At 33.7% G+C, this 17,075-nt stretch overlaps 1 long non-coding RNA gene across 4 annotated transcripts in view; it reads left to right on the forward strand.

Moving 5' to 3' along the window:
• Positions 1-17,075, forward strand: part of LOC139362600 (uncharacterized) — a 391,421-nt gene that overhangs the window by 20,309 nt on the left and 354,037 nt on the right. For all 4 annotated transcript variants that reach the window (XR_011621769.1, XR_011621770.1, XR_011621772.1 and 1 more), the window contains exon 2: positions 6-100. This is a non-coding gene — a long non-coding RNA (uncharacterized lncRNA). The remainder of the gene's footprint in view (positions 1-5; positions 101-17,075) is intronic.

Genomic DNA, 17,075 nt, shown 5'->3' on the forward strand with positions numbered 1-17,075 from the left:
CCTAGAGCAGGCTTCTCTGAAGACATGTCATTTTACCGAAGACCTGAAAGATGAGGCTGCTCAAGCCCTATCACCAAACAAGTGAAGATGTCCAGGCAAGGTAAGAAACAAGTCTTATCAACAGATGCTGGGGTTATACTGTAACTTTCAGAGGTTTGAGGGAACCTTTCCAGCACTTCATAAGTGGAAAAAAATTAAATCCCTTCCTCCTTCACACCCACCATCAACATTACCACCATCACTACTCCCACGTCACCCCCAGTATCAACAATATCAATAAAGTATCAAATTTTAATTTGTACCAAAGAGAATTTACTACTTAGAGGCTTCCCCACACGAGTGTAGCAGGAGGTTTAAAGCTACCTATTGTGCTCCACAGTTTCTAAAACACAGATGTAAATATTCTCTAAAAGAGTTTGGTCTAAATAAGGTCTATTTTTTTATTTTATTTTATTTTTTTGAGATGGAGTCTCGCTCTGTCGCCCAGGCTGGAGTGCAGTGGCGCCATCTCGGCTCACTGCAAGCTCCGCCTCCCGGGTTCCCGCCATTCTCCTGCCTCAGCCTCCCGAGTAGCTGGTTCTACAGGCGCCCGCCACCACGCCCGGCTGATTTTTTGTATTTTTAGTAGAGACGGAGTTTCACCGTGTTAGCCAGGATGGTCTTAATCTCCTGACCTCGTGATCCACCCGCCTCAGCCTCCCAAAGTGCTGGGATTACAGTCAATAAGGTCTGTTTAGATTAATGTTTAAGTTATTAATATTTGTTAAAGTTTAGGTTAGTCTTATTTAGGTTAAAGTTTAAGTTTACTTAAAAGTAAACTTTGAAATATAATTTTAAATTAAGTTTATAAAGTATGTGTAATTCATAGTCAAAAATTTTTGTGTAGACAGAACAGAAAAATGTTTAAGATTGTATTAGATTTTTAAAATAAAATGATCTGCAAGATGAGGAATATGAAAAGTGCTGAAATGAAGAAAAATAGCTAGGAGTTTTCATCATGAAATAACTTGTCACAGTTCATAGGCTTTCAAAGTCTGGTATTTGGAGACTTTTTTTTGGAGAAATGAATGATGAGATATTTTAAATACTATGAATATGAATGAATTATGAACATTTAAAAAGAAAGATGAAAAACTTGGAATTTGAAATTGATGTCTTTATGATCATCTAAAGAAAAATTTATGCCAGCAATTAGATACTTCTTTAGGATTTCAGAGCACTCTTTCCCTTTGGGTTTTTTTTCTTATTATTTTCCTTCTAAGAAAACATGCCTCTAAAATGCCTCTAACTTTGCATTTAAACAATGATCGAAGCTTCTTATCTTGTCTGCATGCTTTTCAGTCCAAAATTGAACCTGATTTGTAACCTAACACTTTACAAAAACATATGATATATTAAATATGTATGAATAGCACAAATTTCCAAACTACTGAATATATTCTTGGATGTTAGTTGCCAACAATTAATTTTAAAATTATATTAAAATGCAAAATAACTTTTTGTAGAAACTTTTGGTGCTCTAAATATTTACTGAAGACATTTTCCATTGAATCATTAAAAAAAAAAGCATCTCATTGGTTTCTAGGTGAGTAGACTATATGATTGTTTAGAATTACAAAATATAAGTTCTAGAAAATGTTAAACAGAGACTGGAAATACCTGAAAATTAAAAGTTTGGGGAAAAAATATTAACATTTTTGTTAAAACACATAAACTTTAAATATCATTTAAAATATTTTTATTTTATATTTAAAAATTGTTTCCTGTTTAGTGGATTACTTATCATATATTATAACATTTTACTCATGTAAATTAAATTACTGGTGTGTTTTAGTGGAAACGACTTAGAATTTAAAGTCTGTATGTTTGGTTTATTCCAGCTGAATTAATCTCAGCTGAATTAATTTGTCTGACTGATGCAGATCTTGACATTCTTACGTAAAAATGAGGATGATACATTAGAGGACTGCGATGCTCCCTTTGAGTTTTAAGACTTAGGAATCTGAAACGGTGATGGTAAACAAAACTTCCAGAAAATTGGTTGGGTATGGTTTGATAATATTTTGTCATCTTCCTGCTGTGTGACAGAGTGTTTCATTTTCATTAGCATCTTTAATAGAGAAAACAATTTATTTGTAAATATAAATGTTATTAAGTGATACTTTTAGCATAATGGTATAAGCAGTGAGAAATTTGCTGAAGCACTCTGAAGTTAGGAAAATAAGCAAAAGTAAGCTTCAACAAATAAAATCTACTCTATCTAACTAAAACAAAACAAAAGCGAACAAATTGATCCAAAGCAGATGATAGAAAACTTCTGAAAAACATTATTGGGTATAGGAACATAGAAATAAATAAGGAACAGGTTATTTATAAATTGTAGCAAAATATTAGAAGGCAAATGTACTGTAATTTTAGGTCACAGAGATAGTACTTAATGAATTTTAGGCTAAATTTTATAACTGATAACCTCTGTGATTCAGAGTCTTAGGTGGGCAAATTTAAGTTACATAAATAGATAATAAATAATTCTATATTTTGAGGGTTATTAATTGCAAAATTCTCAATTACCCTCATAATTTCCCCCAAATGCATGGTTATAGCAGCTAACCGTCACTGAGAGGTTGAAGAGATACTGTGTGCCAAGAATTACATAACCATGTTAGTCACTGATTCGATTCTGCAGAAATGAATGCCTGCATATGAGGGGTTTTTTTTTTTACTGTTGTAACTGTCATTTTTTCAGATGAAGAAACAAGTCATGCAGGAAGTGGTGGAGACAGAATTTAGATTTAGGTTTCTTTCACAGCCCTTACTATTAAGCATTTTGTCTATAATTCCTTGTTTGTTGTATTTGTATTTTGTGATTATTCTGTATTAATGAATAGAACTAGAGTTTGTCAAGTTTGATCGAGTTTTGCAAAGCAGGACTTTATTAGTGTGTATCTGGAGTGGACTGCTCAGAAAAACCATGCTTCCCTTCGGTTTTCTATTTAGGCTCCAGAACCCACTGAAGGAACACATTTTTTTCTAATGAGTAGGTCCGAGGCTTGCTCTCTCTGCTCGTATTCTCCCTATCTGAATGTGATAGAAAAATATAGTTAACTTTTTAGTTGTTAACTCTGGGATACAGAATATTGTCTCACCCGATGTGTTAATATTCCCAGAAGTTGTGGCATCACTGAATAAGCTCTTCTGTTAAAATGTGTTGATCTTCCTACATGTCATTCGGTATTATACTTAAATAGCTCTCAAATTCACTCAGAGGCTCTTGGCCAATTCAATGCAACTTTTCAGTTTATTTTTCAGTGTGAAGTAATTTCAACTCATAACAATAGATATTGAAATGAATATTTTTAGCCCTGAATAATATTAAATGTGTTACTTTTACTTGTTTCAATTTTCATGATTCATAACTATGATTGTCACTTATTATAGAGCACAAACCAATAAGCACCATCCTTCTCTTTTGCGATGTTTGATTCTAGTCACAAATCAATTTCAGAATGTTAGGTATAGAGGCTCATTAGAGCTCATTTTGTTCAAATTATTGTTTTCAAAGATACCAGATCATGTAAATTACTCAGGTGATAATTATTTTTATTGTAATTGTAATAGTAATATGATTATAATAGTAACAACATGATTATAATAGTAACAACATGTTTATCAGAAAGCTAATATTTGTTTGATTTTTTAACTTACAAAGCACTTTTATATGCATTATTTCATCGAGCTGCCTATACATTTTGTGAGTAGTAGAAGAGATGTGATTATTATAAAAGCGTACCGGTGGGAAAAGACAAGCTTACTAATGCTAAGGGATTTTTCTCATATAAGCTATAAATAAAAGAAAGGAGTTCAAATTCAGAATTTCTGCTCCTTTCATCTTATAGTAACACCTTGTTTTATTTTTTAAATGATTAGAAAATATTTCAGTATTCCAAAATGAATAAAGAGCCTAGAATGAACATCATACATGCAGGATCCTGCTCAAGAAAGAAAATATGACTGAAACCATTGATGGCTTCAACATGTTCTTCTACAATTGATTTGTTCATTCATCTTTTAATGGACATTTTGCTCTGAGTGAGAGAGGCCAGTAGCGGAATTGTATAGGGTATGCACATTTACAATTTTATTTGATTCACCAACTTGCTCTCAAGCAGGGTTGAATCAATTGTTGCTCTCAGGCATGCGTAAGATATTCTGTTACTCTTTGCAAGTAGCCACACTTACAGTAGTGTATGTGCCTGTGTAGTGTGTGTGTGTGTGTGGACTCACGTGAGAGAGTGAGAGAGAGAGATGGGGGGGGGAGAAGTAGAGAGTTTTAATTTGGCCATTTTTATGGAGAGAGAGAGAGAGGGAGCGAGGGAGAGGGGAGAAGTAGAGAGAGAGTTTTAATTTGGCCAATTTTATGGAGGTATGAAATGATTATTTTTTTCTCATGGTTTTTAGTTACGTGTCTCTTACTACTGCTGAAGTTAGCACACTTTCAGATAAACATGCAGATACACATCCGCCATTTGGATGTCTTCCCTAGGAATTGCCTGTACATAAACCTTGACCTCTCTGCTTGGATAGCTCACTTTTTATCTTGTTGATTCATAGGAGTTATTTACATACTTTGGATAAGAATTCTTGCAGATTGTGTTAGTTTTCCCAGAGCTTGGTTTTTTGTTTTCACATACATACTGCCTGTTTTAATGAGAAGAAATTTTTAAAGTATCTACTTTTTATCCTTATCTTTCTTGTTTTAGCCATTTATATTTTGTTTAATAAACATTTCTTTTCCTTGAGACAACAGAGATATTTAGACACATTTAAAAATTTTTAAATTTTCAATATTCACTTTTAGGCCCAATATACCTTGAATTGATTTGTGTGTGTGTGTGTATGTGTGTGTGTATCCTGTAGGTATGGATCTAACTAAATTTATCACATGAATAACTATCCCAACTCCATTTAATGGCTAGTGTGCTCTTTTCTACTAAGCTGGTGCCTCTGTCACATGTTGAGTTTCTAACTGATTCAGCACTCTGCATTTGAGGTCTTCACTGTGTGGCCTTGAATTTGTCACCTGTGGATTAGTATTTAAATGTTCATTGTTTTACCTTTAAATAAAATTTTATTTAGAACAGGGTAATTCCTTCTCTTTTCTGGCTCCTCCCTACTCCTTCCTCCTTCCTTTTCTCCTCCTCACACATCTCTTTGTCTTATGAAATTATCGTGCCAATTTTTTGAACGTTTGCCCATCCAGTTGAGTAATAAAGACTTACATACATTCATGGAGAAGTGACCTCCTTGAGAATTGTGAAACGGCTGCTTTCTTAATTTCTGCAATTCTAAAATAAATCTAATATTTCTAACTTCGTTAAGAACAATCCCTAAGCACATATTGGGGGAATGTGTTATTTATATAATTTAATTATTCCTTTTTGTACAATGAATCCTTCTATCCAGTAATTGATTTAGATTTATTTATATGTACATCAGTTTCTTTGCCCATCATTTCTTGTAGTCTTTCACTCTTCCTTCTGTGATAGTTTAATCATTTGAAGCATAATAATTTGCTGTTTTACAAAATGCTTATTTATTTGCTTTGTCTGATATTTCTTGATAATTTAATAAGATTATGAATTTATGTCAAGAACACCACAAAAGTGATTCATGCTCTTCACAAGGCATCGTTTCTGGTGGCGTATACTGTTTGGGTGTCTCATTACTTGCAATGTTAAATTTATCACTTGGTTAAGTCAAAAAGAAGTGTCATGAAGGATAAAGAATGACAGTGTACTTGTCCTAGAATAAAGGAGATGAAGGAAAACCCATTACTGAATGAAGTGGGTGATCCTGGACTGAATCCTGGACCAGAAAAAGGAACATTATTAGTAGGACAATAAATGAAATTTGCATAAGGTCTGTAGACTACTTCATTATATTGTTATCAGTGTTTAATTATTGGTGTTGATGTTCATATTGAAGTTGTTTAAATAGAAAGTTAGAAATAAAAATTGTTAAAATTGCCCTCATTTGACCTCCTTTCTTTGAATATTGAAGTGTAATATATACAGATTTGTACATATATTTATTATTATTATTATTTTAGATGGAGTCTCGCTCTGTCACCCAGGCTAGAGCGTAGTGGTGCGCTCTCCACTCACTGCAAGCTCTGCCTCCTGTGTTCACGCCATTCTCCAGCCTCAGCCTCCCAAGTAGCCTCCCAAGTAGCTGGGACTACAGGCACTGCCACCACACCCGGCTAATTTTGTTTTTGTATTTTTAGTAGAGACGGGGTGTCAGTGTGTTAGCCAGGATGGTCTCGATCTCCTGACCTCGTGATGCACCCGCCTCAGCCTCCCAAAATGCTGGGATTACAGGTGTGAGCCACCACGCCTGGCCTGTACATATACATTTTTAAAAAAGTGAACACGTGTTACTAGAACCATTTGGAGCATTCTTTGACTTTCATTATTGAATTACTGTTGATTTGGCCACTTAATTCTAGGTTGATATCTACTTTCTCTCATAACTTTGAAATATCTTTCAACTGTTTTCTGTTTCCACTGTGGCCATTAAGACCTTCATAGGCCAACCTAATAGACAATTTGCAAAAGAGCTATTAATACCGTTTTCTTTAAAAAGACTTCTGTTTTTATTTGGTTTTGGTTGATTTAGTAATGTATACTATAAATAAGAACTTACGTTTTGTGCTTACTGATCCAAATATCCTGGAACATTTTTTCATCCGTTTTGGAAAGCACTAGTATCTCTAGCTATTAATTTTCTTCTCTACTCTCTCTGTCTTACCTTGGTAGAAATCCAATTAGATCTTTTTGACTTTTTATTATACTCACCATTTCTCATTAACTCTCCTTCACATTTTTCATTTATTGGTGTCTCTGTTTCTTTCAGGCAGACTGTAGGCCTCAATCTGTCTTCCAGTTTATTTTATATCTTCAGATGTGACTCATCTGTCTGTTTTTTAAATCTGTCCATTTAACTTTTAAAATATAAATAGTTACATGTTTCATTTCCGCAATTTTTTGGTCTTTTTATTGTTTCATGTTCTGTGCTTGTATTTTCAATGCGCTTTTGTTCTTTCAAAATTATGCGTTCTTTTTTCATATTCCAAGTCTGACCATTTCAACCTCTTAAGTTAATAGTGGTCTAATTTTGCTGTTTATGGTTTTTGTAAATTCGTACTTCTAGACACATAGCTCTTGTTAGTTAGGGAACATAGATTGCTAATTTATGTTTTGCTGGGCTTGTGATAACTGTGTTATCACATGATAACATGTGACAACTGGGTATCATGTGAAACTGAGTTTGAGGGTTCATCTTTCTAAGAGAGATTCCATTAGTTTCTGACAGGCAAACCAGGGTTTTAACAAGTTAGGACCCACTTAACTTAATAGTTGGCTAAAGGTATCCCAAACAATTTAGTTACTTTAAAATAAAATTCCAGCCTTCTCTGAGGACAGGTTCTGTTTACAAATTATTGTGGCAGACATATTTATATTACTTGTAATGGAAAAAAATTTTTATCTCTGATTTTTTTTATATCGGGATTTTTTTCTAATCTATAACATTACTAATGATTAGCCCTCCAAGAGTTTTAGCTTTATGCAAGAGCATCAATTCCTATCTTGCCTAATCTATACCCCACACATCCTAATCTCTTCACCACATAGCCATTGCATCTCAAACATAATCTTATTTAATCTTAATGATTTTTAGTTCTCCTTTTTATGGATGAAAAACACTCTGAGAGATAAAAATAGAAGGTCATTTGATCAAGATTACAAAGGTAAAATTTCACAAAGCTGAGATACAAATTTTCCTGAAATGCTTATCAAAATTAGATGTTATATACACACACATACTTACATATACACTCATTATATATAATGATATATGTAATATATAGCAAGAAGTGTCAAACATAAAGTTTAACAATTTAAAACATTAAATTTTAGTGTGAATACACTCAGATATCTCCCATCTTCCTCCTATTATTATTTTACTATACCTGTGTTATTATATGTTCTTTCATCTATGTTCCTATATGTTCTTTCATCTATGTGTTCCTCTATCCTTCAGTGAATCTATTTTATCTTTGATGCATTTCATGGTAAATGGTACACATTAGTACATTTCCCTACAAATGCTTAAGCATGCCTCTTTTGTTTGCTGTTTTTTTTTTTTAATGTAAAAGATTTGTGTAAACACAAATCATGAGTATACATGCTGAGTTTTGATAAATGCATAAAATATGGAATACTTTGTGAATTTGTGTGTTATTGCTGGGCACAAGATGATGTGCAAGATAATTTTCTCTGCATAAATTCAATTATAGTACATATCCTGCCAAAGAAAGCATTCACATATATTTAAAAATTCTACTTCTCGTATCTTTTTTAAAAAGGATTTGAAGTTAGTTATAGAATACATGAGATATATAAAATGCAGTATAATGTCCTTGTGATAAGATTGAATAACTTTAGAAAGGCTTAGAGTGATGATATTAAGTGGAACCAGGGAGAAGACTAACATGCATATCACACAGTTTTTGCATAGGAATAATTCTACCTGTTACTACTAAGAATTGGTATTAGAGTAATGAAAACCCTGGTGATGAGTTGGTGCTAAAGAAGCCAGCCCACCATCAAAACACAAAACAAACAAACAAAAAATACTTCATTCCCGGCCTCGTTTAAAACCCATTTGTGAATGAAATATGTGTAAGTATGCTCATTGTAGCAATCACATATTCGTTCTTCAGAGTTAAAAGTGAAATTTCAAAATGGAGGAATTTATGTATATTTTAGAAAGAGTAGTGGAATTTCCACAAAAAAGAATTTGTGCAACAGTTTTATTTTACAATCTCCTCAGAGAACCTTTGGATAAGAACTTTGGCTATGGTTGGGTTTCCTCACTGTTTTGGTAACTCCAGGGTTGATGTCTGAGGGTCGTAATGCATTTTTATTTTTGTTCCAGTTCTAATAGCTGTGTTTTCCTTCTCCATCACAAAAATGATTGGATCTCAATCTTGAATACTGTGAAAACTTAGCCTTGGTTTTGGCTCTCAGAGATGACTTGGAAATTGTAGTCTGTTTTTAGGCTGCATTCTTCAGAGCAAATATTCTCACAAATCACTCATTTTAAATAGAGGACTAAGATATTTATTAAATATCACATTTTAATTTTTTTCAATATAAATCATTGAAGACCCTTAGGATCATAGTTATACTCAGGGAGTTGATCAATAACCTGTAGAGGACTGAATTATATACATTAATAATTAAATACAGGTGAGCCTTTACTTTTCTACTGCAATCACTAGTTACCACAAATGTAGTGGCTTAAAATGACAAAAAAAAAAAAAAAAAAAAAATTGACTTACAGATCAGAAACCTAGATAGGCTTTACAGGGTCCTTCGCTTAGATTCTCTGAAGAGTAAAATCAGGTTGTCAGCATGGCTGCCTTTCTTACTATAGGCTCTGGGGAAGAAGCTGCTCCATGATCATTCAAGTTGACAGCCAAACTCAGTTCCCTGTGGTTGTAGGACTGAGGTCCCTGCTTCCTTGCTGGCTGTCAGGTGGGGATCAGCCTTTACGTCTAGAGGCTGCCAACATTTTTTCTCATGTTAGGTAAGGTGACACCTTCTGCAATACAGCCTAATTGTTTTCTCACTTTGAATCTCTCTGACTTTCCCTTCCATCTTAGTATTATTATAAAGAAATACTTTAGATATTCCTAAACCAAACTTTGAGAACTGCTTCTTTATGTTAGTGGTTTCTGACTATATGTTTATACTGTAATTTAATCTCTTATTTCCATATCATATCTATGCAATTGATCCATATTGAGGCACATTGCTACTTTTTTCACTGTGGTATAGTTTTCCATTGCACATATATCACAAAAGGGGGATTTATTCTGTTCATATAAATTTCTATTGGTTGTTTTGTTTTACTTTAGGCATTTACATGTTTTTCTACAACAATGCTGGTAATGTGTTCACATCTCTCTCCATATTCCTATGTAAGAGTGTCTTCAGGGCACAAGACAGAAAGGGAATTTCTGAATCAAATGGTGTGAACTTACTCCCTTTTTGATGACAATATCAAATTATTTTCCATAGTGGTGGTGCCAATTTGCATTCTCATCAGCAGTGTGAGTTCCTATTGACTCACATTCTTGCCAACTTGTATTGCTGAACTTTTATATTTCTACAGTTATTAGTGATTATGTCCTCTGGGTTCTATCTTCAAAAATATTTATAATGTAACCAAACAATTCTGATCTCTTATGTGGAAGATAAAAGAGCAGAGCCTGTCAACTAGTCTCAGTATGTTCACTCTCAACCCAGTCTGTCTAGTCAATTCCCTGGTAAGTCTATTCTCTTCAGTAGATAGAACAATCCAAGGAGCTTGAATATCAGGTCTCGTCAGAATCCTTCCTAAAATTCTGCAATGACTTTTCAAGATACTTTGGCTAAATCTAGGGGCATTTCTCTTTTTTCTACAGCCCAAATTATAAGCTTCTGCCTTCCTTTTAAAGTATCTCTCCGGCTCTCAAAATCCTTCTTTCAGTTTCTGGGAATGGCCAGCTCTCTCTTATCACAGGGCCTTTGCACAGACCCCTCTTCCTAGAACACTTTTCACCTTACCTCCCTTTTGCTCAGTATAAAATGTCAGCTCACACTCAGTTATTTTTACCATTTGCTTTAGATATCAACTTACACTTCACCTCTTGTGAAACTTTTTGTCTCACTGCATGATTTACGTTAAGTTCCATCTCAAAACACATCCTTCTTGTTTTTTTCTTCACAGGTTTATAACATTTTGGAATTATTTGCTGCCTGTTCACTTTTATATTCCTTTCTCTACTAAACTGTAAGCTCCATGAAAAAGCTTTGCCCACCATTGTGGTCTCCTTTGCATTCCCAAACGTTAATACAGCGTAGGTGTTTGACCTTCATATATTTTTGAAATAGATAAATTAATACAATATATGCAGTTTTTCATAGCTATATCATTGCTAACAGATTTATTAGTTTCATTTATATATTACTATGCTACATTTAAATATCTAAAGAAACATTTGTCTTTATATAAAGTAAGTAAAATTCCTTCAAAATAAATAGGTATAATGGAGATTGCTATATAACTACCAGAATATATTGAAAGTGATAGATGAACCTTTCATAGATGTACCCCCCCTTGATTTAATTACTAAAATACTAAAAATGAACATCATTTTGAGGCAGCCTACCTAGCATGGATTTCTATGGTTAGTAAAACAATCAGACTCTAGTATACTTGTAGTTGGATAAAATCTTCATGTGAAAGAGGATTTTAAAATCACACGTCCTCACAGAATACCACTACTTCTACTACTAAAATTATCTTGAAGATCTTAATTGTCCTAAGGGCTCTATGTACATTATTTTATTTAATCCCTCCACCAATCTCATGAATTAAACACTGTTATTATCCTTTTTTACTCACAAGTAAGGCAAGCCTTAGGAGACTTAATAATCTACTTAACAGTATATGGTCTGAAATGATAGAGTTGGTACTTAAACTTGGAGTTCTCTCTGTCTCTCTTTTTTTTTTTTTTTTTTCCTTTTGAGACAGAGTTTCACTTTGTTGCCCAGGCTGGAGTGCAGTGGTGCAATCTTGGCTCACTGCAACCTCCACCCCCTAGGGTCAAGCGATTCTCCTGCCTCAGCCTCCTGAGTAGCTGGGATTACAGGTGAGTGCCACCATGCCCAGCTACTTTTTTGTGTTTTTTGTAGAGATGAGGTTTCACTATGTTGGCCAGACTGGTCTTGAACTGCTGACCTCAGGTGATCCATCCGCCTTGGCCTCCCAAAATGCTGGGATTACAGGCGTGAACCACCGCTCCTGCCCAGACTTGGAGTTCTTACTCCAAAGTCTATGCTTTTAAACACAGTGCTTATGTAGGGCCTTCTTTCATTAGCAGTTGAGCTATGAAAAACATGATATTATTTGGGATTCATTGGGCAATCAGTGCCTTCACATCTTTTTCTATATATTAGCTTGATTATAGTATTTTTTTAATAGTAGGGAATCAGAGACAGAAAGAGGACTAAAAATTGTAGACATATTGAATGTGCAAGATATCACTTGGAAGGGAGGGGTGATACATAAAAGCAACACAAATCACATCTATAAACTCGGAAAACTTGTAATTATTTTGGAAAGGAACAAATTTTTCTGAATAAATAAATGCATCTCTATCATAACCAAAGTCTGGGAAAAATAATAACTGCTATTCATTATGACATCCCGAATCATGAAGAGTAATAGGCAATGTGCAATATATTTTAAAATGATTTTCATACTACCCTTTAAAATTAAATCTATCCGTTTTAGAGATAAGCTTGATCATGTAGAAATTAGCTATAACTAAGGCGATCTGTAGGGACTAATGGAAAAAAGTAATAAGAGGTTCTTACAGGTAGATGAGAAATAATCTTACTGTTTATGTTTACAAAACTGCCTTGTGTCCTAGAGAGTAAAGTAGACATAAACTTGATTCTCATTTAAGTACCTGCACTGTCAAATACATCATACAGTCACAAGAGAAACACACACTGTCCTCCAAATAAACAATTATAATCCACCGTATAATACCTAATTCCATTTTCCTACTATTGCCCAATCTGAAATCTTCTTCTCTTTTCTGGCCCATACTAATACTTCACTCCAGGCAGGGTCACATGTTTGCAACTGTTAGTCTGTGCCTCCCTCCTGCTGATTGTCAGTCTTCCTCTAATAAAGTATTTATCTTGGCCATATTGGCTCTGAGAGTGTAGGGTTCACATGGAATTTCTTTTTGCTTTAGATATTTTGCTTTCTTACAAATTTCTGCCCGTTCTTCTATTGTCCTAGCTGTGAAAAAGGTGTTTTCTGCCAACTTGTAGCCAGTAGAGCAAATGTATACAAATAATGGAGCATTCTATCAAACTGCCAGACTAGACAATGTCCATCTTGGATGCAGTCCTACTCAAGATGCAAACCATACACATGTGCCCCAGCAAGTGAGCCAGCTGGGTATCTCCCTCCAGCAGGCCAGAAGCAGGGCCAAGTGTGTACCAACCAGCAGTTGCTTTTAGTAACACAGAGTGGAATTTGAAATGAATTTCTATAGTCCTTCAATATATGTACTGGAATAATTAAAAAGATGTAAAGAACAGCTATCAGAATGGTGCCAGGCTTCATTCCACCTTTCTGAAACTGTCCTCCCCTGCTCATCACCAGAATAGTTTCCTGTGGGGCTCTGTTTTCCCAGGTAGGACTTTCAGATTTGGAAGAAAGAATGCATTCAGACTGACTTGCTTAGTTACATTTGCTCCAAGAGTTCATAGGGACGAATGGATGTGTATACCAGCTGAGGAAGATCACAATTAGAGTGCAGTTTTTTAAGCTGAAAATAGTAGATTTATTTATAACATGAAAGTCATTATTAGGAAAGTCATCATTGGAAAGTCATTGTCAGGACATTGTATTTTAAAGTCTAAAAACAAAGAAGAAGGGAGGAAGAAAAAAGGAAGGATGAAAGGAAGGGAGAAAGAAACGTGAAAAGAGAAAGCAAGCAAGAAAATAACAAAGAAAGAAAGATGTTTCTTGGCATTAATAATAGTTTAGATAGTTGCCAGACTATAACCGTCTTCTAATAAAAAATTGTGTGTCTGGACTTAACCACATTTACTGTCTATGCCAGGTCAAGTAAATTAAAAAATTGTTGAGATTGTAAAAAGGGAGGCAAAACAATCACAAACTCATGTGGTGGAAACATCACACCATTTGGAGAGACAGATATGATTAAATTTGCTTAGTACTTAATCTAATCTTCGAAAAATTACTAAATCTTTCTGACCTTTTTGTTATCTGTAAAATAAAGATGAAAATGAACCTAGTTCATAAGGCTCATAAAAAAATCAATAAGATAGTGTATTAGTTTGTTCTCATGTTGCTAATAAAGACATACCAGAGACTGGGTAATTTATGAAAGAAAGAGGTTTAATGGACTCACAGTTCCACATGACTGGGAAGGCCTCACAATCATGGTGGAAGGCAAAGGAAGAGCAAAGGCACGTCTTACATGGCAGCAGGTAAGAGGGCATGAACAGGGGAACTTCCTTTTATAGAACCATCAGATCTCATGAGACTTACTATCACAAGAACAGCATGGGAAAAACCCATCCCCATGAGTCAATTACCTCCCACTAGGTCCCTCCTATGACATGTGGGGATTGTTATAATTCAAAGTGAGATTTGAGTGGGGACACAGAGCCAAAGCATACCGGATTGCATGCATATGTACATAGAAAATGCCAAATTGTTCATGATCAAAAAATGTTTATTCTCTCCCCTATTCTTTTCCCTTTTCTCTATGGCTGTGTGCCCATATGTGTTTTGACTGTGAATGAACACCATTTATTCTTTCACCTTCCAGCTGAGCTCTCATCCCTTCCCTGATTTTCTCTTTCACTTAAAAATAGACTAAGGAATTCCACTCTGTTTATATTTTATAGCATATATTTAAACATTTCTTTCACATTATTGCTGGCTAAGTTTTATAGTTCTTCCATGCTGATTGCTATGGTGTCTTTCAAATCCAGGAAAAATATGCAACTTTGATAGTCCCAGTGTGCCTGCAGATTTGTAGGTGGAAGGACTGATTGTTTTATGATTAAGAGTCTGCAATAATTTATTTAAAAACTTTATTTAACTTGCAGGCTGTTAATGATTGGACTAAGTGACTGAGGAAAGATCAACTTTAATTGTATGACTTAACTCTACTAAGAGTTTCATAAACACATTTTAACAGTTTTGTTAGAATTGTTATCATAACAAAAATGTGTATATTTCTAAAAAAATGTGTAATATTGGGAGTGGAATTTATATAAAAACCAACTAAAACATATTTACCCTGTGATGTAGCCCCTTAGCACTTTTATAAAAAGTAGTATGAATGTTCACTTTATTTCAAAAGGATATTATTAGATCACGTATAAAAATTAAATATACCTAAAATATAGCAATAATCTATGTAATCAATTTTAGTTTGGGAATTATTTTTGAGTAATGATGTAATTCTAAGACTTAAGAAAGTTAAAGGATCATATATATTATATGTATATATTTTATCCGTTATATAAGAGACATAATATATAAGGGATATATATACATATTTCAAGGGGGAAAAAGGCCGGTCATATAAAACACCAGCATCAACAGGCTGAAAATAATTTTAGAGAATGCATTGCAGTTTACTGTTTTCTGGTTGATGTAACAAATGGTAATATGCTTTATAGGGCCATGTCTTGCTAAGACTACTCTTTCTTCATAATTAATTTTATATTTTCACTACCTCTTATAAAATAAATTTAATTTCTGTAAGTTTAATACAATTATTCAACTTTATATGCTTTAACACCTTTGGAAATTTCATTGTATTTCAACACATTTGGGAGGTGACAGGAGAGTCTCAATTTTATTCTCGTTTTATTTTCCATTTGTTTATAATTAAAAATCTCATGTGACATAACTACACCTCACTATAGGACATATCCAATCCTGACAATTTTTATTTGTTTGAATCAATCTTTACAAGAAATAATAACAATCTGACAAAATTCTGTAAAAGACAGCCAATCAGCAATCAGCTTCATAAGGTACTACAATGTCCTGTAAATACAAGTTAAACCAATTTTGAAACAAAACTGTCAGTACTTCTATTCTTGTTTGATTTGTTTGGCCTGGGTGCAAGCATCTTATATATAAGGTATTATATATATCTTAATTGATGTGACAGTAAAAGCTATTTTAGGAATTTCCTTGTCTGCCACTAAGATTCTGTAATGCATTATTTACAAACATAGGTTTTTGCTGTGAGAGTTACTATTAATGATAAACTTAAAAAGAAATACAGAAATTTTTTGTAAATTCCAATTATAGGAGAAATTGCTTTATATGCCGGTCTGGAATATAGTTTACCTTCTCTCTGTACCAAAATCATAATAGACTTAACAATGTCTATGAAGAATTGGGGCTAAGATGTTATCAGTACTTAGATTTCTTAAGTGAATGACCTTCAAACTATGTGGCATTTCAATGTTTTATCAACATAGACAAACACAGAAAGAATCCAAAAAAAAAAAAAAAAAACCTATTGTAAGAACAGTTGAAATACTCAATAAATCTTTGCATATTTCCTTCGAAATAAAAACAAAACAAAAATAGCATACTTCTACTTTAAGTGGTCTATTGCTATCTTCAGATATTTTAGTTTTACTTAGGCTGCCTCTCAGTATCCTAATAGCAGTGGAAAATAGCATAGCTAATTATGATTTTTTTTCAGTATGCATTTCTTATGTGGTCATTTATTAATTTAAATCAAATTGGAAAAGACAGGTTATTTTTTGAACTTATAAACTAAAATCTTGAGTTAGTGGGTTATGATTCCAGCTTATATGATTCCACTGACTTTTTATTTATTTTCTCCTTTATTCTGCCCATGCTTCCTCCTGCCCTTTCTCCCTTTCTTATTTCTTTGTACGCTGCTCTTCTATTTTTCTTCAACTCCCTTTCTCTTTCGTTCATCCAGTCTTTTAAAATATATAAAATGTCAGCAAATATGGTATTATTAAACATATTCTTCCACATAATCAGAGGCCATTTGTGGTTTACAGTAGAAATGAACAAATATACACCTCTGATAACAACCAAAAATATTCACGTGTTACTTAAATTTATCTGAAATTTATTTCTGCAGAATGACTTTAGACAAATATCCCCTTCTTTAAAGAATCTAAAACAGAGCCTGTTCTATTTGATCAATAATGCCCTATTTGTCCTATTCTAAACCTTGTATTTTGACTTTCTCTTCTAGTCTCACTGGTTAATTACCATTCCATCCCAGGAGGAAAATAATTTTCTTAAGACCCAGTTTTAATAACATATTTTACTACTTGGAATGCCAGCATTTATGCTTGAGACAGTTTTGTAACAAAAGAAAATAGCTAAAGGTGTTG

This window comes from Macaca nemestrina, chromosome 4 (assembly GCF_043159975.1).
Source record: "Macaca nemestrina isolate mMacNem1 chromosome 4, mMacNem.hap1, whole genome shotgun sequence".
NCBI lineage: Eukaryota > Metazoa > Chordata > Mammalia > Primates > Cercopithecidae > Macaca > Macaca nemestrina.